At 39.6% G+C, this 24,522-nt stretch overlaps 1 long non-coding RNA gene across 1 annotated transcript; it reads right to left on the bottom strand.

Moving 5' to 3' along the window:
* Positions 1 to 103: 103 nt before the first annotated feature.
* Positions 104 to 23,787, bottom strand: LOC113546157 (uncharacterized). Its single transcript, XR_003404690.3, has 2 exons — positions 15,731 to 23,787; positions 104 to 3,288 (listed from the first exon to the last, which is right to left on the bottom strand). It is a non-coding gene; the product is annotated as an uncharacterized LOC113546157 (long non-coding RNA).
* Positions 23,788 to 24,522: the final 735 nt, after the last annotated feature.

The following is a 24,522-nucleotide window of genomic DNA, read 5'->3' on the forward strand; positions in this document are numbered from 1 at the left end:
ATTCCTGCTGTTTCACAACAAAAATACGTCATATAGAAATACGTCATCTGCAAATAGCACATTCTTGAGTTACAGTGAGGGGAAATAACTATTCAGACACCACTGTTTTTTTGTTATTTAATATACTTCCAGCATATATATCCAGTTCAGGTTTACACACATAATGTCTTCTGACTTTTCATGAACAAAAATATGAACAAAAAATATGCATTCATAGGAATAAACAAATATTTGCTTAAAGAAGTTTAAAAAATTAATAAGGAAATGATATTAAAAAAATTGCAAATGTAAAGGTTACTTCAAAATAAATCAATTTCTAGATATAAATGCTGTTGTTGTTCAAACTGCACCTGGTAGCATTATAAAAGACATTACCATTGGTTGGAAAGATTTCATGCTACAAATAGCAATCATGGTGAAGAAGCTCCATAAAAGGTTCTCAGGAATAATATTATTAAACAACACTCGAGTGGAAAATGCTACAGATAACAGCCATAAGACATAACAAAGACCTTCATAGTCCCTGTCAGTACAATTGGTTTGATAAAACTGTACACAGGTGCAATGTTTATGGAATAACAGTGAAACACGGTGGTGGGAGCATCAGGAGATGGGGCTGCTTCTGTGGCATTACACATTGTCAAAGAAGACATGAATGGAGAGATGGGACTGGGACATATTAGAGGAGAATTTAATCTCATTCTAATCTCATCTAGAATCTAAACTGAATCTGGAGAGAAGATGGATGGTACAACAAGACAACGATCCCAAACATGCAGCCACAGTAACTCAAGAAGGCCTTGCATTGGGATTAAGTCTCCTGACCTAATCCCATTGAATATTTACAGAGAATTTTGTCTCCTGACTTAATCCCACTGAAAAGCTATGGAGAATTTTGAAATTGCGAGTCCATCAGAGGGGCATCTTTTAACTTTGGGGAACTGAAGATTGATGATTTTCCAAGAGAAATGGGCCAGAATTGAACCACAAAGCTACAGTTCATTACTTGTTACAAGAGACATCTAAAAGTTGTAATTGCCGACAATGGCTTTGCAAAAAAGTCCTAATGTTGTTAATTTGTGGTGTCTGAATACTTTTTTCCCCCAATCAATTTAGTTTTTTTAAAACATATATTTGTATATTTACATTAACATTTACATTTATGGCATTTGGTACATGCCCTTATCCAGTGCTCCACTGCAGTCTCTATCAATAAATACCCTATCAGTCTAAAAACCCTATTTGGGAGGATAGTGTAGTATGAAAAACACACAAGACATGGATTTTTTTTAATTACAAAGTGCTAATTTAAGTACTTCAGGAAGATGTAGGTCTTTAGTTGTCCTTTGAAGACAGACAGTGACTCGGACAGCTGTTCGGATATCTAGGAGAACTTCATTCTACCAGCTAGGGGCCAGAACAGAGAAGAGTCATGATGCATGCCTTCCTTGTACCCTGAGAGCTGAGAGATGGTGGGAGCAGTCGACCAGTGCTAGAGGATCAGAGGGAGCGTGGTGCAGCGCAGGGTGTGATAAGGGCTTTAAGATAGGTGGGTGCTGGTCTTTGTCTTTTTCACTGGCAGCTGCAGGAAGCCAGTGGAGGAAGTGTAGCAATGGGGTGGTGGGAGAACTTGAAAACAAGTCGTGCAGCTCCATTCTGGCTCAGGTGCAGTGGACAATGGCGATGGTATGCAGAGGCAGATCCGCTAGGATTGAGTTGCAGTAGTCCACTCTTGTAAAAACAAGGACAAAAACGGACAAATCTTTCTGATGTGTAAAAGAGAAACCAACATAAGCGTGTCAGTTTAGCACTGTGAGACGAGAAGGACAGTTGATTGCCCATGGTTAAACTCTCATGCTAGACTAACATAGCAGTGGTTTATGGGATCGGCTCCTGAGTTCTTGTTTTTTGGTTAATTTCAGGTCAGTGATAGATTCACTCAACCAATCGGACTCAATGAGTGAGTTAAGTCTAACCACTATCAAAATCAGAAAATCATGTTTTTAAAAATCATTTTCCATTTAAAGTGTTTATTACTATGTTATACTTAAACCGTCTACAAACTTTAAGTTTTTTCTTAAGTTTCTTAAGCCTGCCTCTGCCTCTTGTTCCTGAAGATAAACAGTGGAGGAAAGTCTAAAGTCTAATAAAAATGGTCCTGGGGTTTTCAGTTCCTTTTATTTGAATGTGGCTGACCATGATGACGTTCATTTGATTGCATGAGTCGATTGCATCATTGCCTCATTGCGTTCCATTTGTGTGCATTGTCATCTTGGTTCTGCATATTTCGTTTTCTCTATCAGCAATGGTGATAATCTCATTTTGAGATTTTCCTCAAGGGGACATCAAAAGTCCTGCTGTAGAACATGTAATTACTACTGCATGACTACTAAATGTATTTTTTTTCAGAGCCACACATTTCTCATTATATCAAACATTCATTAGGAAGCCAGAAGCTGAGTTTCATTTTCCGATTGTTCATGAAGAACGGATGTGGATGGAAGAATGTGTTGGACGTCAGCCATACTGTCACTACGAAATAGCAGAAATGATGAATGATCAGAAATGCTGATACAATCGCAAGTCCACTATCAAACTCATTATTCTCATATAATACATAATAATAAGAATAATTAGGTGTGACTAAATAATTCACCCTCATCATTTTGGATAGACTTTTTTTTTTTTTTTTCAAATTTCAAGTTTCAAAATTGAATCAGAGTCAGATAAACAAAGTACACAGGAGTTTAACTTGGCAGCTCAGAGCAAGAATGTGTAAACAGGCAAAGTGTATGACAAAGTGCAGACAATACAGGAATATATTGTAAGAGGGTTATATCATTTGTGGTTTATTTTAGTGAATGCAGTTAATAGAGGTACAGGAATACAAAGTTCTTTTGTTTTTGGGTTTTCAGATCTTTAATGGTTCAATTCTGTGTCAGAGTCAGAGGGGGAATTACTCAGATCATTACTACAATAATACAGACGACAACTTTCCTCGCAAAGCCAGACATCTCGCTTCACCAGAAAGTCTGGAACATTTAGTCAGAAGCTGTCTGTTCATGAAAGGGGCCAATCTGACTGCCACAGGAGACGAGCAACCACAGTTGGCAATAACAGTGGATTATCTTGTTTACTTAGCTCATAGTGCTTCATACAGATACAAAGCATCTGAGCCAACTGGACACGGGTGCATCTCGTCGGCCAGCTGGTATTCCTCAGGGCTCGATTTTAGGTCCTTTGATGATCATAATGATGGTATAAAAACAACCATCTTTTGTATCTCGGCTGAAAAATAAACAGCAACAAAATTGTTTATGATAACTGCTAATAAACTTATATATGTATACATGTCTGTGGATGTAGTTCTCCTTATTTTTATACAGTACAACAGTGGAAGCACTTGTTCTTAATAGACTAACAATATCTTTTGACTTGAATACTCTAAAGTGAGCTTTGTACAAGAGAACTCTATTGTAGCTTTGTGGCTGCAGAATATAGTAATTAAAGACCCAGAGACACTGACACGCTTGCAAATCATTCATTTTAATGTTGACAACCACGATAAAGAAGACAGTGAAGTGGCATGACAGACCTGTCAGCCTCGGGCTAGGGTTCCTTACACCTGAGTACTTTGTTGAGCTTAGTGACAGCACAGATCTGAAGTTATGACCATGAATCAGATGTGACAGTCAGAGTACCTAAAAAAGTTGCGTCGGTTATTATTGTTTTTTCCTTACATACATGACATATGAAGTCATTTCTCATACAGAGGTTTAAGGTCAGTGGAAAAAGACATCAGTGAATGTTGAGTTTGATTGAACTTTGAGTGCAGTGATGAAGCATGAATCCAATTAGTGAACAACAGCTAAAGCTTCTACGTAAAATGTGACCACTCTGCCCACAAAAAAAGAACAAACAGTAGCTCTGACGGTAGTTGTGAAGGCATCAAACTGGGGTCTAATTATGATAAAGTTAAAAATAATATATTCCACAGCACTGTTCTGGATTCTGGATTCTGATTGGTCAGAAGGTGTTGGTTGTTTCTTTAGTAATAGCTCATTCACAGAGACCTGTAGGGTTTTAAATTTTACAAATCTTATATGCGATCAAGGAGAAATTTATGTAATATTTATGGAAGGAGTCTCCAGTGTCAGAGGTAAAGGTGTAACTAAGTTTTCAGGGCAGAAGACTTAACATGGAACATGGAAAGCTGTGTGTGTTTTTTTGTCTTATTAACTTCAAGAGAGAGAGAAAAAAAGGAATTTTGTTTCTTAGACATTCCATAACATTAAATGCAACTGGAAGCGGATAAAAAGTACGACGCATAGTTCTTTAATGAATTAAAAATTATAATAGTTGGCAAATGTCTGTTGTATAAGAGGAATAAAACACTTCGAAGCATTTTGTTATTGGACAATAATCCACCATGTCATGTTTTATTCCTTACATACCTAATAGCTGAGTGACTGTTATTGAAAACCTAGATACGATAGTCAGCTTTAAAAAAATAAAAAAGTTATAATCTAGCTATAATAGCTACCTGTATTAAAACTACGTCTTCCATCACCCCCAGCAAATTACATGCGTCACTGATTACTCACACCTGTTTTGCGTTTCCCTAATTAGTAACACTATTCAAGTCCCTATTTGTCTGTGTTTTGTTGTCCAGCCTTTTTCCTGTTGTAGTATGCTTGTATGTTTTATGCCATGGCTTCCTAGCACCTGCTTATGAGCTTATGTTTCTAGCTTTGTTTTTTTTTTTACTTTTTTTATATTACTAATAAAGAACCTGCACTTTCATCCGTGTCCCATAACTGACACTAGTTAGCAATTACATTTGTGGTCCGGTTTTATTCTTTTACATAAATAAGGTGAGGTTTGTGTTAATAGTTTTTTACTATTTACACAAACCTCACCTTTGTTAGCGTTGTGTTGCTGTTGCATTGCAGTTGTGACGGGACACACTGTCTAAACATCCTTCATTGACAGACAGCACCACACCATCTCACATAAACTCATAGACCAGGTTAAATTGGACTCCTTTTTATTCACATGCTGTTCGTAGCTGGAGGATGAGACGTTAATTTTGTGAGCTACAGTATGTCACTGATATACACCAATCAGCCATAACATTATGACCACTGACAGGTGAAGTGAATAATATTGATTATCTCGTTACAATGGCACCTGTGAAAGTGTGGGATATATTAGGGAGCAAGTGACCAGTCGGTTCTCGAAGTTGATGTGTTGGAAACAGGATAAATGGGCAAGCGTAAGGATTAGAGAGACTTTGACAAGGGTCAAATTGTGATGGCTAGATGACTGGGTCAGAGCTTCTTTAAAACGGCAGGCCTTGTGTTGTGTTCCCGGTATGCAGTGGTTAGTACCTACCAAAAGTGGTCCAAGGAAGGAGAACCGGTGAACCGGCAACAAGGTCATAGGAGCCCAAGGCTCACTGATGCGTGTGGGGAGTGAAGGCTGAAGTCTGGTCCGATCCCACAGAAGAGCTACTGTAGCACAAAATGCTGAAGAAGTTAATGCTGGCTCTGATAGAAAGGAGTCAGGACACACAGCGCAGCTTGCTGCGTATGGGGCTGTGTAGCCACAGACCTGTCAGAGTGCCCATGCTGACCTCTGTCCACTGCCAAAAGTGCCTACAATGGGCACGTGAGCATCAGAACGGGACCATGGAGCAATGGAAGAAGGTGGCCTGGTCCAATAAATCACACTTTCTTTTACATCATGTGGAAGGCTGGGTGCGTGTGCATCGTTTACCTGGGGAAGCGATGGCACCAGGATGCACTATGGGAAGAAGGCAAGCTGGCGGAGGCAGTGTGATGCTCTGGGCAATGTTCTGCTAGGAAACTTTGGGCCCTGGCATTCATATGGATGTTACTTTGACACATACCATCTACCTAAACATTGCTGTAGACCAGGTACACCCCTTCATGGCAACGGTATTCCCTAATGGAAGTGACCTCTTTCGGCAGAATAATGTCTCCTGCCACACTGTAAAAATTATTCAGGAATGGTTCGAGGAACATGACAAAGAGTTCAAGGTGTTGACTTGGCCTCCAAATTCCCCAGATCTCAATCCAATCGAACATCTGTGGGATGTGCTGGCCATCAAGTCCGATCCATGGTGGCCCCACCTCGCAACTTACAGGACTTAAAGGATCTGCTGTTAACGTCTTTGCGCCAAATACCACACACACCTTCAGGGATCTAGTGGAGTCCATGCCTCGATGGGTCAGGGCTGTTTTGGCAGCAAAAGGGAGACCAACACAATATTATGCAGGTGGTCATAATGTTCTGGCTGATTGGTGCAAAGCAGTGAGTCATTCACATTATGATTCATGAATTTGTGGTTCTGATAATGATCAACAAGCTTACTGATTGTTGACAGATGCTTTTAAAGAATGCACTTTTCGAAAGTTCAAAGAAATATTGTGTGAGCAATCCCCACAGTTGCTGTAGTTTTTTTTCCAAAACATGTTCTGATGTGTTTTCTCTACCTGTCCTGCTGCACTTTATTGCCAAAATATATATTCAGTAAGCAACTTACACAGGATCTAACATTGCACCATGAAGAACAATGACGAAATAAAATTCAAATGTCTGTTCACTCCCTTGTTTTTCTTGTTAACGACAAATAGTTAGACATTATATAATGAATGAATTATTAGCATGAATTAGCCTTGGCAGTTTGAACCAGTAAGGTTGTCATGGTGTTTGCTCAGACAAGTGTTTTAAACTACAGATTAAAAATGCTTTTCAGTCTTTTTTCTGTCTAGCAGCTGTTCTTTCTTTCTTTCTTTCTTTCTTTTGTTTGTGATAAATATAGAGTGTGTAAGAGATTTTATGGAAAAGTTGTTCTCAAAAATATGAAAAACAAGTTTAAAATGCAGAACAACGAATGATAGACGAAGTTTGAAAGGACGCGTCAGAGACCTGAACGTTTCCTGTGTTATTGAGTTAATCATGTGACCTACTAATGATGAAATGTGGCCACGTCCCCCCAAAAACAAGCACTTCTAATAAAGCTCATAAAAAGTGTATGGAGTACATACGTGTAAAATGTGAAGACATGCTAATTTCTGTGATTTATACCGAGATTATCCCATGTGAATCAGTCAGAATTATTACACACATCCACTGCTGATGTTACTTAACACATGTCCGGGTAAAACAAATCCCACAGAATGATTAGTGGGTGTAATCTTTTTGTTTCCTTTTGGTTTTCCGAGCAAATATACAGATTGTACAATGAGTCTGTAATATTTTCACCATCAGCTTGTGTGGGTGTTTTTTAAATGGCTAATTAATACAAGGAAAGCATAAGACTAGATCATCACCATCAGAAATTTCACCCCAGTAAATGTTAAGCAGAGCACAGCTGATCCTTTGTATACAGTATGAATTTGCAGAAGATGAGAGATGCACTTCTGTTTAAATCGTTAAATCTGTGATTAAACCACCACTCCTCTGATATCGCTTTAATAAAAATAATCTCAAAAATGTCATCAGATCCTGTTTGTTAACGACATGTGTAAAACCAAAATTGGTAACACCAGTTTATCATGAAACCTGATAGGATGGAAACACACACCTACTGCTGCTTACACCAGCACGCACCCACTTGCTACTTCCTGTATGTTTTATTGTCTCTGCAGGTGCGGAGGTCGAACTACTTTCACCCACAGGTTGTCAGGCTGCCAATGATCTGACGCTAGCCACACCTGTGTGTGCGTGTGTGCGTGCGTGTGTGTGTGTTTGTCTGTCTGTGAGAGTGTGATCAAATTTCAGTATCGTGACTCAGCAGTGATGCAATCCTACAAAAACACATTCCTGTACTGCTGTACTGGAGGTACAGACACATTCATTCATTCATTCATTCATTAAGGAACTATACATTTGTTATAAAGTTGAAATGCTTACTGAAAGCAATCTAGCTAATCATGAATAATAAACATATTTATACCACAGTGCAAATGAAACTGATTAATCTGATTGGTCAGATTAAGGTGTGCATTATTTTCATATAACAGTACAGGTAATTCCGGCTGGAAAACAGTAGGTTTATATTAATGCGCCCGTTCTGAAACGTTATTATTTCTATAGTAACAGTTCATTCACAAGAACTTGTATGGTGGACGCTTCAAATAATCCAAGACTAATAATAAATGGATTTACAAACAGGTTGTTGTTGATGTAGTGACATTTTTTGTTAAGTGACATTATGGAAGTACGCTTTCCATTTTCTCAGTTTTCTCACTAAAATGACAGGCTGCGCTTTGTTTGTGTGTGTGTGTGTGTGTGTGTTTGTGTATGAGTGAGCGAGAGAGAGGTGAAGAATGCCTGTTTATCCCAGCTATAACGTAAGTGAGAGCAGGAACTAACTTGTCTCTTGGATGTCACACAACATTAAATCTAACTATAAACCAGTAAAATGTGTGATGTGTTGTTAAATTAATTAATTAATTAATTAATTAATGTGTATTATGTGTATAAGTGGAATAACACACAACAGATCGGGCTTTTATTTGAAAATAATGCGATTCGGGGGGTGGCGGCACTCCGCTTGCACGTCACGCCACATCACACCACCCCAGCGTGCATTATTTTCATATAACAGCACCATCTGTTGTGTGTTATTTCTTACAAAAACTGTACACTGATTAGCCTAATTTAATTACACACCCTAATAAAAATGGATACATATATAATATATAGATTTTCTACAATCTAATTCAAATTCCATTGCTAAACCTTTTATTTCACATCTATTTTGTGTCCAGGAAAATACTGTACACTTACTGTGAGTACAATCCCACGTCATTCACTTTAATAGGAACACCTGTACACATGCATGTTCATGCAGTTATGCATAAAATCATGCAGGTACACGTCAATAGCTTCAGTTATGAAGCATAGAGATCACACCTTTTGGCTGGTTTGAGTATTTCAGAAACTGCCGATCTCCTGGGAATTTCACACACAACAGTTTCTAGAGTTTACACAGAATGATGCGAAGAACAAAAACCATCCTGTGTGTGGAAGGTCTGCAGACTGAAACACCTTGATGATGAGAGAAATAAGTGGAAAATGACCAGACTGGTCTGAGCTCACAGGACGTAAATAGTAGCTCAAATAATCACTCTTTACACCTGTGGTGAGCAGAAAAGCATCTCAGAACTCACAAGAACAGGAATCTGATGCTATCAGATTCTTGTTGTAACGCCTGATTATTTGAGTTACTACGACCTTAGTGGCAGCTCGAACCATCTTGACCATTTTCCTCTTATCTCTCTCATCAAGAAGGCATTTCCAACCACAGAACTGTCGCTCACTTAATGTTTTTTGTTTTTCACACCATTCTGTTTAAACTCTAGAGATTATTGTGTGTGAAAATCCCAGGAGATCAGCAGCTTCTATTCTGACATCAACAGCTTTTATTCTGATGTTTGATGTGAACCTGAGGCTCTTGACCTGTATATGCACGATTTTATGTATTGTGCTGCTGCCACATAATTGGCTGACTAGATAACTGCAGCATGAATGTTTTCCTAACAAAGTGGACAGTGAGTGTATATGGTATTATCTCATCAATACAAGTAAACTTTGATCATTAGACTAAAGCCACTAGATAATAGCTATCTATTATAACAACCAGACATAAATGTACACCGTGCCTGACTGGAAAAGAGATCATTGTGCACATCAGCACATCCAGTCGAACTGCATTTTTACCCTTACGTCAGCGTGTATAGGAATTTCCCTACTGGTTATATGGTACAGAACTCTTTATCTTGCCTGACCTGAGTGTCGTCTAAAAAAAGTGCAACCCATTTTAGTCTATCTTAATCTGTCATACACTCCTCAGTGCCTTCAGGTGTAAGAGACTGATTAAGATAGTGTCCTGAACAAATACGGATGCGAACAGAAAGAGGTCAGGACTGGAATTGTGTGAGTGTTAGGTCTTTACTTTCATGAAGACCAACTGTCAGATATGAATTCGAGATTGAAGAACAATCGGAGCCAAAATTCACACACCATGCTGACACTGCAGATATTTTAGAATGTGGAGGTTTTCCTGTGTTTTCCAAAAAGAAAATAAAAATAGGGCCCATTTCAGGTTTAAAAAATATTTGGAGCAGTGAACAGTTCCAGATCCAGATAGTGGCACTGTGTTACACCCTTAACTGCTTAGGTGCAGTCCAATCCAAACAGAGATATTATGATTTTTTTGTGAGCCAAAAATCAACACATGAAGAACAAAGAAAGCCAAAATGAGATTTGTTAGGTAAGTGCTTGTGTTCAGTAGTGCTACAGATACGAAGCAGTCCAACTACCAATGCCAAGCTCTTACAAGTTAAAGTACTATCAGTATGGCATTCGATTTGCATCCATATGTGTGTTTGGAAGTAAAGTAATATTTCAGAGGATGTCTGTATTAATTGTAATCAATTTGCACTGGAGAAGCGATCTCGGCTTGATCATTAGTAGGTCACATGATGCCATGATAGCAAACAGAGCAAGTCTGTAGGCTGTACCTGAGGCATCGCTTCTTGGACACATCCTTTTAAACGTTTGTCTATATATTATTTTTTCTTGCTTTTTAAACTCGGTTACGTTTTCATCAGGAAACGATAGATACGGGTGAATTATGTATATATAGTTAGGTCCGGAAGTATTTGGACAGTGACAGAGTTTGGGTGATTTTGCCTTTATACACCACCACAATGGATTTGAAATAAAACAATCAAAGATGTGATGGAAGTGTAGACTTTCAGCTTTATTTTAAGAGGTTCCACAAAAATATGGCATTTATCATTTAGGAATTACAGCCATTTTAAGCAAAGTACGTCCATTTTCAGGGGCTCAAAGGTATTTGGACAAAGTGACATAATTGTAAATATAATCATAATTTTAATACTTGGATGAAAATCCTTTGCAGTCAATTTCCACTGAGTTTCCTCCCTGGTGATGCTTTGCCAGGCCTTCACTGCAGCCACCTTCAGTTGCTGCTTGTTTGTGGGTCTTTCTGCCTTCAGTCTTGTCTTCAGTAAGTGAAACGCATGCTCTATTGGGTTGAGATCAGGCGACTGACTTGGCCATTGAAGAATATTCCATTTCTTTGCCTTCAAAAAGTCTTGAGTTGCTTTTTCTCAGTATGTTTAGGGTCACTATCCACCTGCACTGTGAAGCGGCTTCCTGTCAGTTTTGTAGCATTTGGCTGAATGTGAGCAGAGAGTATAGCCCTATACACCTCAGAATTCATCTTGCTACTTCTGTCAGCAGTCACATCATCAATAAACACCAGTGAGCCTGTTCCATTGGCGGCCATACATGCCCATGCCATAACACTGCCTCCACCATGTTTGACACATGATGTGGTATACTTTAGATCATGAGCTGTTCTTTTCTTTCACCATACTTTTCTCTTCCCATCATTCTGGTACAAGTTAATCTTGGTTTCATCAGTCCAAAGAATCTTATTCCAGAACATGGGAGGCTTTTTTAGATGTTTTCTGGCAAAGTCTAATCTGGCTTTCCTGTTCTTGAATGTTTGCACCTTGTGGTAAACCCTCTGTATTTACATTCATGAAGGTGTCTCTTGATTGTAGATTTTGACAATGATATGCCTACCTTCTCCAGAGTATTCTTGACTTCTGTTGTGAAGGGGTTTTTCTTCACCAAGGAAAGGATTCTGTGATCATCCTCTTTAGTTGTCTTCCATAGTCTTCCAGGCCTTTTGGTGTTGCTGAGCTCGCCAGTGCATTCCTTCTTTTTAGGAATGTACCAAATTGTTGATTTGGCCACTCTTAAAGTTTTTTTCTATCTCTCTGATAGGTCTCTTTTGTTTTTTCAGCCTAATGATGGCCTCCTTCACTTGCATTGAGATCTCCTTGGACTTCATGTTGGTAGCTCCAAATGCCAAATCAATACCTGATATCAACTCCAGACCTTTTATCTGCTTCATTTGTCTTGAAGTAATGACAGAATGGACCGCACCTGGTCAATTAACTTCTTGTCAGTCAATTGTCCAAATACCTTTGAGCCCCTGAAAATGGAAGTACTTTGCTTAAAATGGCTGTAATTCCTAAATGATAAATGCCATATTTTTGTGGAACCTCTTAAAATAAAGCTGAAAGTCTACACTTTGATCACATCTTGATTGTTTTATTTCATATCCATTGTGGTGGTGTATAAAGGCAAAATCACGAAAACTCTGTCATTGTCCAAATACTTCCAGACCTAACTGTATGTCTCTGTACGGCTATAGCATTACAATTTCCCTTCACTGGAACTAAGGGGCCCAAACCTGCAGGACAATGCCCCTGTGCACAAATCAAAAACCATAAAGACATGGTTGGCCAAGGTTGGTGCAAAAGAAAACGAGTGGCTTGCACAGAGCCCTGACCTCAACCCCAGTAAACACCTTCAGGATGAAGTGGAGCACAGACTGTGCACCAGACCTTCTCGCACAGTATCAGTGCCCAAACTCACTAATAGTCTTGTGTCTGAATGGGAACAAATCCCGTCCAAAATCTAGTGGAAAGCCTTCCCAGAAGAATGGAGGCCGTTACAGCAGCAAAGTGTGGACCAACTCCATATTAATGCCCATGGTTTTGGAATGGGCACATCTGGGCGTGATGGTCAGGTGTCCACATACTTTTGGCCATATAGTGTATATATAAAAGCTAGAATTATTTACTGGTCACTGCAGACTTTCCCCCTTTGGGGGTATTAGTGCCTATTAAACACACCAGAAATACATCGCTACATGTCTTCTTATTGTCTGTTTATCATTTACAGTTTAGTGCTCTCTATTAGTCTGTCTTCAGGGTTTCCTTTTAGGAATTACCATCTTTCAGCCTTCGCTAGTTGTACTGGTACAGGTGTAGGATTTTTTTTAATCTATTTATTTTCCTCTATGAGTCTTTTCAGCATTGTCTATTTAAGTGCAGAACCCTCATTTCACCATATTCTTCAGAAATTGAATTACAATGAGCTGTGCATAGACAGGTATTAGTATTAAAATAGACAGTGAAGCTATATAAATATCAGTCGTTCACAGCCATCAGTCACTTTCACCTAACCGATTACTTAAACATGGATATGCCAAGAATCGTACATGCTATGTAAACCTCTCTGAGGGTGTTTCTTAAGAACTGTTCTTATTCAAACAAACCACACTCTCTCCTTTTAAAGTGAACTAGCTGCCCGTGACATCAGTGCTTCTGGACAATTTAGCATCGATAAGATCGCTCCGTATTCATACTGTGGCTTCTTTCTAGCTCAGTGGTGTAAAGCTGAATTATAGATATTATCATTAAAAAAATAGAAATGAAGTGAAAACAAAAACAAAGCAAAAGGGAAGAAATTTTGGTTCAGAAGCATAAGAATGACTCATGCTTGAGGCCACAGATCTGCTTAAAGCCACATAGATGTATACACTACATTACATTACTATTGTTATTATTATTATTATCATCATTATTATTATTATTATTATTATTATTATTAGTGGTAATAGTAGAAGCTAAACTACTTCTAAGCCCCTCAATAGCATAATTGCTAGTACCACAATGCCTCTATTAGCCTGTATTATTCAGGCATGTTGCTACCTAACACTGCTTACTTTGTCATCGGACCACAACAACAGCCATTAAATTATTTTATCACTTCGTAATTATCTGTTTGGAGACAGAAAATTGCAGGACAGCAAGTTATTTACGCATAAAAAAAAAAAAAGTGAAGCGGACCGGGACATATTTTGTTTTCACAAGACAGGAATCAAGCAGCCCACAAAATTAGCCAGAACATTTTCACACTTGGTCCATTTCATTGTTCTAAGATGACAAACTCCTCTAAAACGACCCATAAGTGCATCATAAAAACAAAGTGGCCTCAGTCTGCATGACAGATAGGCTGTTAGAGGCTAATAGAGACACTGTGATACTAGTAATTATGCTAGGTATTTGTAATGTTAGATATGATAAGCATTGGTTATAAAATAATAAAATGTCTCAGACATAGGAAAAAGTTACTGTATATATGACTGTTGTTATATATGTGGTGTATGCATGTATTTTGTCTGTGCCATAATCATGAGCTAAACATCGCAGCTCTTTGGCATGAAGCACGAGTTGGTTTTAATGGTTCAGAATAAAAAAAAATCTGTTGCGTCTTTTATCCCTCAGATGCTTCTGGTTTCATATTGATGACTCAGTGTTTTTGTGCATACGTGAACACAGGAAACACTCCAAATGTGGTCTGAGTACCGTTGGTTTGTGGTTCATTTTGTGGTCTGACTGACTAATGCCTTGTGAAAACAAATCCACCCTGGTGTACTTCCTGTTTGCTCTGTGGTCGGAAACTTAAGCCTTGCCTATGCTATACATTATTTGGCCAAAAGTATGTGGACACCTGAACATCACACTCATATGTGCTTGTTGAACATCCCATTCCAGATGTATTCCCTGTTTTTTCTGGGAAGCTTTCCACTAGATGTTGGAGCGTGGCTGTGGTTATTTGTGTTCATTCAGCTACAAGAGCATTAGTGAGGTCAGGCGCTGATGTTGGGATGTCGAGGAGGTCTGGGGTTCAGTCGGGGTTCCAGTTCATCCCAAAGGTGTTCAGTGGGGTTGAGGTCAGGGCTCTGTGCAGGACACTCGAGTTCTTCCACTCCAACCTTCACACACCATGTCTTCATGGAGCTCACTTTGCACACAGGAGCATTGTCATGCTGGAACAGAGTTTGGGCCTCTTAGTTCCAGTGAAGGGAAACTGTAATGCTACAGCATACAATTCTATGCAATTGTGTGCTTCCAACTTTGTGGCAACAGTTTGGGGAAGAGCCATATATGGGTGTGATGGTCAGGTGTTCACATACTTTTGGCCATATTGTGTTTTTGTAGTTCTACCTCATTTGGGGGTCAAGTACATAATAAGGAATGGCTGTCCATGGGGTTGTGTGGTTGCATGAAGAGACCACAGCATTAGTGGATATCTGAAAAGAGGAAGCTTAGCATTAACAATAAGGTGAATGTGATTTTGTGTTGTACAGACCACAAGCTCTTCAGATCCATCTCCTGTTGTCAAGCAACTATCCTTAAAACCTAAACGTGCCACCATAACAGAGTAATAATAAGCGCAATAATTGAACAGTAACCATGTGATCATGAGGTGTCTAATATTCAAAGGAATATGGCTGGATTTGGCTGAAACCTACTACATCCAAGAACATAAAATAGAAAGAACCTGAATCTATACATACAAATAAATCCTTTAGAGGAGTGCAAAATAGACTGAAATAATGTGTTAAAGCCGTGTGAATGTCTAGACTACTAAAATTCCTCATCCATGCTCATCTCACCTTCAGTTTCAAGTTTCTATAAAGGTCACACTCTCAGTTCTTCCCCTGTGCGCTCACACTAGTTGTGCAATCTACAACAAGCAGCCACCAATTTATTGATCATGTTGATGTTGTGATCATTTCTCTGTAGTAAGCAACGCGATCTGATATTTAGCCTAGCAAAAGTTCGCTCGGGGCTCCTTCTGGTTGTACTCCCTCTGCAGTTACACACGCGCTGATCTTGTGTAATCGCTGCGTTTTCTGCATATGATAAGAGTCAGTATACATCGTCTCCTACAGTCGATACTGGAACTGGAAAATCTTGAAATTATTCAGTTCCTGGTGGAAAAAGTTTTTCAGACTGACCTTTCTGGTAGATGCTGGAGTGGTAGTTTTTCCTGCTGTAGCTCTTTGATCTACTGAAAGGGGAACTCTGTAGAAAGTTCATGGCTACTCCAGGTGATGTCTCATTTAAACTGCAAAGAAACATAAACGTGTCAGTGTCTGGCCAACTTGCAGTGCTTTCTCACCAGACTGGATACCCGGGCGTAGTCCAGCATGTTGTATGAGTTTACACACACACACACACACACTTCTGATAATTATATAGGTTGAAATCTAAGTGGTAAGCAGTGCTAGGGAGCACTATAACACTTTGATGGGCTAATAGTGGTATCATATGAGCTCTAAAGGATATAGGTGTGAAAAAGAAGTGCTCTAAGTGATCTCATCAATGCTAAAAAGGACCAGAAAGAGAACCGAGTCCCCTTTTGAGTCCACTTAATAAACCACGGAATAAGCCTGGTCCATTTAAAAAGAACTGTATGTGAAAACACTCTTATCATATGTTATTTTAAATCAATCAGTGACGTGTTTGCTGAACGGAAACCTTTACGGTTGGGATAATTTAGTTAATTATATAATGGTGCAGTTAATATTCCGGGTAATTGATGTTGGTAAACCAGTAATTGTGTGGAAAATCTGTTTCACTTGCAGGTGTTGTGTATCTGTGTAGGCAAATTATATAATGTACAAAATTGGCCAAGAAAAATGCATCTGCAGTCCTACTCAGTGATGTCTGGAGAACTCTTTGGATTGTGTGTGGTGAAATACAGTCTTTCCAAACATATAAAATCCGCCAGCAAAATGAGAAGTGTCAGCACTCAACTCTGTTTTATTGGCTTTCAGTGGAACTACTCATTATTTAGCACTCATTAAAATGTCAACTCTGATTTATGTGATTTGCATGTAACCACTAATGCATTCGTATTTAAAGCTACTTTACTTAATTACCAAACAAAGGCCACGCTGAAGTTTCATGCCAGCGCATTCGAAAGAAATTGCTTAGAATTACATCATTTTTGTTTTGCAAACTCATAGCTTAAACAGCGTCTAATGTCTTGCTGACTTTTTTTTTTTGTTGAAACATGATGTAATACATTAAAAACTGTTAGAAGAGGATAATGATCAATATACTAGTGTACTTAACTAGCTAACTAGCTCTCCAGACGATATTATGTGATGCTAAAGTATGTTACAGTATATCTGGGGAAGATTAATAGACAGAGAAATAGTGCAGATTCTAATAAATAGACCAAAGGCAGTTAGATACGGCTGCTATTTTCTTCACTGCATGAATCAGAGGCAGAATGTCTGGCCTTTTTACTGGAAACATGTGTTTGGCAGCGTCAGATTTCTGCCTTCGTTCAACATTTCAGGTTAACTGTTCATCATGCGTGTGTGCGTGTGAGACAGTGCTTCCTCATACGCAGTGTCTAGATTATTTAAATGGAACACCGCTTCTTTAGACATTTGGGTGAGAGCCAAAACAACTGCGAAACTGAATGCGGGAAATAAATCAAACATGCCATGTGTTTTGGGTTGAAGCATTTATTTATTTATTTATTTATTTCTGTAGATGTGAGCAAATAAAACGCCGTGTCTCCCGAACAAAATGAGAAAATAAATCCGGGACACGACAACTAATGTGTTTCAAACACATTGGTTATATAGTTCTTTAGTACGGGTGTCAAAAATATTTGTCAAAAATATCGTTTGCGATACACGATATGCATCACAATGTTTAAGTTTGCTAACAAACTGCTGAAAAAGCATATTGCTGAATTAAAAAAAAAATGCAAAAGTTTAATGATACTTTATATTTAATTTAGTGTGTACTAAAATATGCTATCAAAATATTAAGATTTTAATGGTCTTAACAACAAATCATTGGTCGGGACATGAATTAAACAAATAGATAAAGTAATTTAGTACTGGATAGCTTTTCCCTTTGATTTCTTTAAAAGTCTTGTGGGTAAACTTGTGGACAGCTTTTTACAGAACGAAGAGTCAATGTTGTTCTATTCAGTGCTAATGTTGATGAGTAGTTGAAAAATATTTCCGGTGAGTTTGTGTTTAATGTGAGAACAAGTATGCTCTATAGGGTTCAAATCAGGACGGTGAAAACCATGAGCTTGATGGACTTGTTGTCAAGCCACTTTTCGACAGCCTTTGCAGTATGGGCAGGAGTCTTGTCTTGCTGAAAAATGAAAAATTCTGATCATTCCTCTTCAGAAAACAACTTTTCAACTGTAGGAAGCAAGCCTTTCTGCAATATTCTCCTGTATTCCAGAGCATTAACTGAATTTTCACGGTGAAGCAGCTCACCAGTACCAGCAGCTGAAAAGGCTTCCCACACCATGACACCTCTTTCTCCATGCTCAACTGTGCTAGAGATGCATTCACTATTGTAGTTCTCACCATGCAGCTCAAATCACAATTCCTCACAACTTTTCTGAACCAGTCTGAATCAAACTTTCCATATTCTGCCAAAAACTTTATTCTCTCTTTGATGTTTTTCTGAGACAGCAATGGTGGCTTCTTAACACATCTTCTAGACACAAAACCTTCATTAGGTAACCATTAGATAGCCATTTTGGGCTTGGCCCATTTTTTTTTTGCCCAGGAGTGTCATTATCATGGAAAAGGAAGAAACAAATCTACATAAGGTATGTAGGTACACACAGGTATGGACTCCACATGACCTCTGAAGGTGGGACCTACATGGATCGGACTTGTTTGTCCAGCACATCCCACAGATGCTTGGTTGGATTGAGATCTGGGAATTTGGAGGCCAGGTCAACACCACGAACTCTGTCATGTTCCTCAAACCAATTCTGAACAATTTTTGCAGTTTGGCAGTGTGCATTTATCCCACTGCCATTAAGGAATACCGTTGCCATGAAGGGGTGTACTTGGTCTGCAACAATGTTTAGGTAGGTGGTACGTGTCAAAGTAACATCCACATGAATGCCAGGACTCAAGGTTTCCCAGCAGAACATTGCATAGACCATCACACTGCCTCCGCCAGCTTGCGTTCTTCCCATAGTGCATCCTGGTGCCATGTCTTCTCCAGGTAAACGACACACACGCACCTGATGTAAAAGAAAACGTGATTCATCAGACCAGGCCACCTTCTTCCATTGCTCCATGGTACAGTTCTGATGCTCACGTGCCTATTGTAGGTGCTTTCGCTGGTGGACAGGGTCAGCACGGACACTCTGACTGGTCTGCGGCTACGCAGCCCCATACGCATCAAGCTACACTGCACTGTGTGTCCTGACTCCTTTCTATCAGAGCCAGCATTAACTTCTTCAGCAATTTGTGCTACAGTAGCTCTTCTGTGGGATTTTCTATAAAACTGTTTATTAACAATACACGTTCTTCTCACATTGCCTCTGGAGAAAAATAAGTTTTGTCTTGGCTTCTTTCATGCATTCTTGTTTTTCTTGCAAGTTCAAACTAAACAAGTGGAGGGTGTGTGCAGCCCAAAACAAGACTAAATTTCCATGAGGTTGAGCCAAAAACAATGAAGTCAAGATCAACCCTCACAGGAGGGTCGCGGGAGCTGATATGATTTGAGGTCAAATAAAGATGCATAAAACTTTCCACTAACTGTTTTATATAAAAATATTTTTGTATGTTTTTAAAAAATCATGTGCTTACAATGAGACAGTCAAAAAACAATGATCTCTTATATAAAATATTATTAACGATTCTCTTTTACACTAGCCAATTGCGTTCACGTTCCAAGCTGGAAGGACTGTCATTGGCTGATGTCGGTTCAGATAACGTGCGTGTCAACACAATATCAAAATCAAATGGAAAAATGCGGTGAGTCTTCATCAGATGTGAAGAAAAAGTTTAGACACTATGACAAAACCTACTTAAATTTTGGTTTTAGGTCAAGACAAGTCCCGGCCTGAATGTGTGTTCTGTGGTGAAAAATTGGCAAACGGGAGCATGAAACCAAGCAAACTGAAAAGACACCAGGAAACGAAGCATCCAGAGACAATCGGTAAAGATCAGGAATTCTTCAAGAGGAAAAAAGAGATGGCTCTGTCAAAAAGACCGACTGACATCAGAAAGGTATTCGAAAGAGCAGGTAATGATTATACTGTATACGTGTACATGTGTGAGTAGCATTAATGTGTCTATATATATACATATATACACACACACACACACATACACATATGAGGGTTGGGGGGGCTCAGATTGTCATATATATATATATATCTTTAAATGGCTAATGTGCTTATATATTTTGGGAAACAGAACCATTTGTTAGAAAATGTCACAGGCAAGGTCAAGTATGCGGAAGAGGGTAGATAGCGCTTTCTCTGAGTGTGCTACTCTGCACTTGGAGGAAGCATGCAGTAACCTTCGCCCTTTGTGTGTGATAGGGTCACACTAAGGCTAGATCATAAAACAAAAGTAATGACTGTGGTCAAGGCAGGATTGGTCACATTCTCTGTAGAAGAAGCCTTGAGTGGAACGAAACATAACTGACTTATTTATAGTCACGACTAACATTAACGGTTACATATTCTAAGGGAATGAATGAGGAATTTTATGTAATTGGAATTTCATGACATGCACAAAGCACTCCCGAGGCTTCCATTGTGAAGTATTATTTACAAAAGTCTGGATTTATATTGGGTGCAGGAAATACATCAATTTACTGACGTCAAAATGGCTCGAAAGCCATGATTTGAATCTGTATAGTGGCGCATTTCCTGTCGAGGTCAGTGAGTTGAAGTGCTTGACTGATTTGCACAACAGTCAGTAGCGTTCGAGAAACGCCACATATGCCACGCCCCCTGCAAACATCACAGTAGCTTATCGAGCTAGCGTTGTATTAGGAAATACATTCTTTCTTGCATTTTTTGCACAGTCTTTAATGGCATTTATATAGAAAGGTATTTATTCTGCTGTATCAACGAAACTAGGCTGCACAAACTCGCTTTTTTTTTTTCTACCAGTATCAGTCGCATGCTTCTACAGCTGTGGGTGTATGATGGAAGTTTTGATTTCAGCCTCCTTCACAGTAAATGCACATTCTTCTCAGGTGCCTCTGGACAATAATAGGTTACCTCTCGGCTTCTTTCATGCATTCTTGTTTTCCTTGCAAGTTCAAACTAAACAAATGGAGGGTGTGTGCAGCCCAAAATAAGACTGAAAGCCTGTGAGTTCGAGCCGAAAATAGAGACATCAGAACCAATTCCCACAGATAAGGCATAGATATGCTGCATTCACACTGCGGTTTATGGGATTTGGGCATAACCAGAAATGCATAACCAGTTTGTATTTACATTTAAACAACAAAAACCTCATTCAAATTAGCAGTCCATAGAATATGAATACACTTGCAGAGCTACTGCCAGTTATACCGCTACAGTATTTTACTGGAATACTGAAATCCTCTATTTCAGTGTATCCAATCACATGTTTTTATGTAAATTACTGAGATAAATGAAGCTCATCAGACCTCAAACAAGCTACAGAGAGAGCTAGAGAGGTCGTAAATGGACGTTTATTTTTTTTAATTTATTTTCTGATTAGTGAAGTGATGATAAATAAGTTTATTTTATATAGCGCCTTTCTGCAAACTCAAGGTCACTTTACAATATGAAAATAGATAAATATGACAGCAGACAAAGAACAAAGGAAATAAACAAGAAATCCATGGCATGAGTCAGATCATACAGTCAGAGATCAGAAAAACAAGAAAGAAAAAGATGTGTTTTGAAATCCTGTAATGAAGAAAGATCACGTATGTTTATGGGAAGAGAATTCCAGAGTGTGGGGGCAGAGATACAAAACGCTCGTTAACCAAACGATGCTAACCTGTGACGTGGAATTAACAGCAGACCAGTATCTGAAGAGCGTAATGTGCGAACTGGGGAGTAAGTATGACTGAGATCAGAAATGTATGGGGGGGGGGGGCGAGACCGTGAAGTGCTTTGAAGGTGATAAGGAGAATCTTGTATTGAATACGGAAGCGAATGGGTAGCCAATGAAGTCTGTGTAGGATGGGAGTAATATGAGAGGATTTCTTAGAAAAAGTGAGAACCCTAGCTGCAGAATTCTGGATATATTGGAGATTATTTAATGATGATCATATTATTAATATGATGTGAAAAAACACCTCTTGCCTGCTGATCGCAAGGTTGTGAGTCTGAATCCTGGTACCACCTTGAGCCAGGTCCTCAACCCTCACCTTTTCAGCTACAAGTACACATCAGTAAATGTAAATGTAAATAAATGAAGTTCAAAACTCAAGTATTTACTTTAATACAGGAGGTCAGATATACAGCTTTTGGGACTAAGAAAGGTCTTGTTTGTGAACAAGGGAATGTACAGGTTGATTGTGTGGCTCTGTGCATTCATTTGTTCATTTCTGTAACTGTTTTATCCTGTCATGCTTCTTTAAATGGCTAATCTGTTTATATTTTGGGAAAGAGAACCGTTTGTTAGAAAACGTCACAGGCAAGGTCAAGTATGCGGAAGAGGGTAGATAGCGCTTTCCTCTGAGTGTGCTACTCTGCACTTGGAGGAAGCATGCAGTAACCTTCGCCCTTTGTGTGTGATAGGCTCACACTAAGGCTAGATCATAAAACAAAAGTAATGACTGTGGTCAAGGCAGGATTGGTCACATTCTCTGTAGAAGAAGCCTTGAGTGGAACGAAACATAACTGACTTATTTATAGCCACGACTATCATTAACGGTTACATATTCTAAGGGAACTGCCATCACCAGTGCCATCTCCAGAGCTTCATGAATGAGGAATTTTATGTAATTGGAATTTCATGACATGCACAAAGCACTCGAGGCAACACCTCCCATTTGCTGTTGTCAGGGATTGCAGTTGGATGCAAGTGCAAGCAATTTATTAATAAGTGCAAAAATAAACAATACAAAAACTAGGAGCCTGAACATGAACCATGGATACGAGTCCAACAGACAACAGGTAACAAGCACAGGTTGATAAATAAGAGCCTCAGCTGTCTCGCTACAGGCCTTTTTGATGTAACCTATCCGTTCACATATTTGTAGTCACTCTCTTCAACAGCGATTAGCAGTCAAGTATAACAGATAACAGACATAATTATTGACAAGCACTGTTTATTTTTCCAGTCCATGATTTCATCAGCAACGTAATTAAAAGGGTACAGAAACAGACAGTAAACCACAGGCACTTACAAAATGTGTGGCATTTTTGAGTGGGCGTGTGACTGTGTGTGTTTGCATGTGATTATAGCTTTGATTTCAGACATTACTGCAAAGGGTTGAATTTTCCACATACTTTCTGAAAAACGTTTTCTCGCCTCACATTCTTTCCAAATACCAGAGAGGAAACGCAAAATTTTTGGCTTCAAAAGTCTATGTTTAAAAGAAACCAAAAGCTAGTGGAAAGCCTTCCCAGAAGAGTGGAGCTTATTATAACAGCAAAGGGGGAATAAATCTGGAATGAGATGTTCAACAAGGACACATGGGCATGATGGTCAGTTGTCCACAAACTTTTGGTCGTATATGTACATCAGTTCATTAAAGTCACAGTGAAATGTCTTGAGAGGTGTGATTTGATTCCATATATAATAACATGTTTCGTTTTGAATTTAGAGTGCTTGATATAAACAAGAGCCAGTAGTGTCTATGAGATAGGCAGTAGCATAGCTACGTAGCTATGGAGGATTTCTCACTGCCTCTTTCATCCATGCCTGTCCACTTTAACCAGGACGATATACTAGACAGCAAGACGCTTTGTGTTTTTCGGAGTTGTGGAGGTCAAGCGCCAGCGACGCAGATCGTGACAGACAGCCGCAGAGTCGTCCGTGGAAGAGCTCTGACACATTCGAGTGGTAAATATAATAATATTCCTGACTCTTGCTGATGGAGAATCCCTGACAGTGTATAAAAATGGAAATTTCCATCAATGTGACATAACGACATTCCAGCTCTAGTGGTAGTTCACTAGGTCAAGGCTAAGAGGTCCATCGGGGTTAATACAGTATAAAAAAAATGTCTCCAGGTTACGCATGTAACCATGGTTCCCCGAGGGAACGAGACACTGCGTCGAAACGCTATGGGAACGCCTTCAGCGTGACCGCGCTCTGAATCACGTGTGTAATCAGTCCAATGGATGGGCGAGACGTCACGGGTGGGGTGACGTAGCGACCCGGGAAGCATAAGAGCCCGAGTGGCAAGCGCCGCGCTAGCTTCTGAGAAATGAGGCGAGCGCGGCAGGGATGCCGGAAGTGTGGCACTGAGACGCAGCATCTCATTCCCTCGGGGAACCATGGTTACATGCGTAACCTGGAGACGTTCCCCTTCAGGAACTCGAGCTGCATCAAAACGCTATGGGAACGAGTATGCCCACGCCGCCAGACTTACAAATCCCTGCCTAGTGTGGAAAAGGCACAGCTTAAGGCAAAAGGACAGAAGAGCCGGGAGTGGCTCGCATATCCAGGCCGTAGAACCTGGCAAACGTCAGGGGCGTGGACCAACACGCTGTGTTGCAGATGTCCTGTATGGACACACCTGCCAGAAAGGCCTTCAAGGCTGCCACACCTCGGGTAGAGTGAGCCTTGACCCCCAAGGGTGAGGGGAGACCAGAGAATCCACCGGCTGAGGGTCTGCTTGGTAGCAGGAAGACCTCTCTTCGGGGTACCAAAGCATACAAACAATTGGTCCGCCCTCCTCCACAGGGCAGCTCTGTGGACGTACGCATCCAATGCTTGCACTGGACACATACAGTTAAGCTTCTGATGGTCGGGCTCCCGAAAGGGAGGAGGACAGAAGGCCTGCAGCATGA

Source organism: Pangasianodon hypophthalmus, chromosome 8, assembly GCF_027358585.1.
Source record: "Pangasianodon hypophthalmus isolate fPanHyp1 chromosome 8, fPanHyp1.pri, whole genome shotgun sequence".
Lineage (NCBI taxonomy): Eukaryota > Metazoa > Chordata > Actinopteri > Siluriformes > Pangasiidae > Pangasianodon > Pangasianodon hypophthalmus.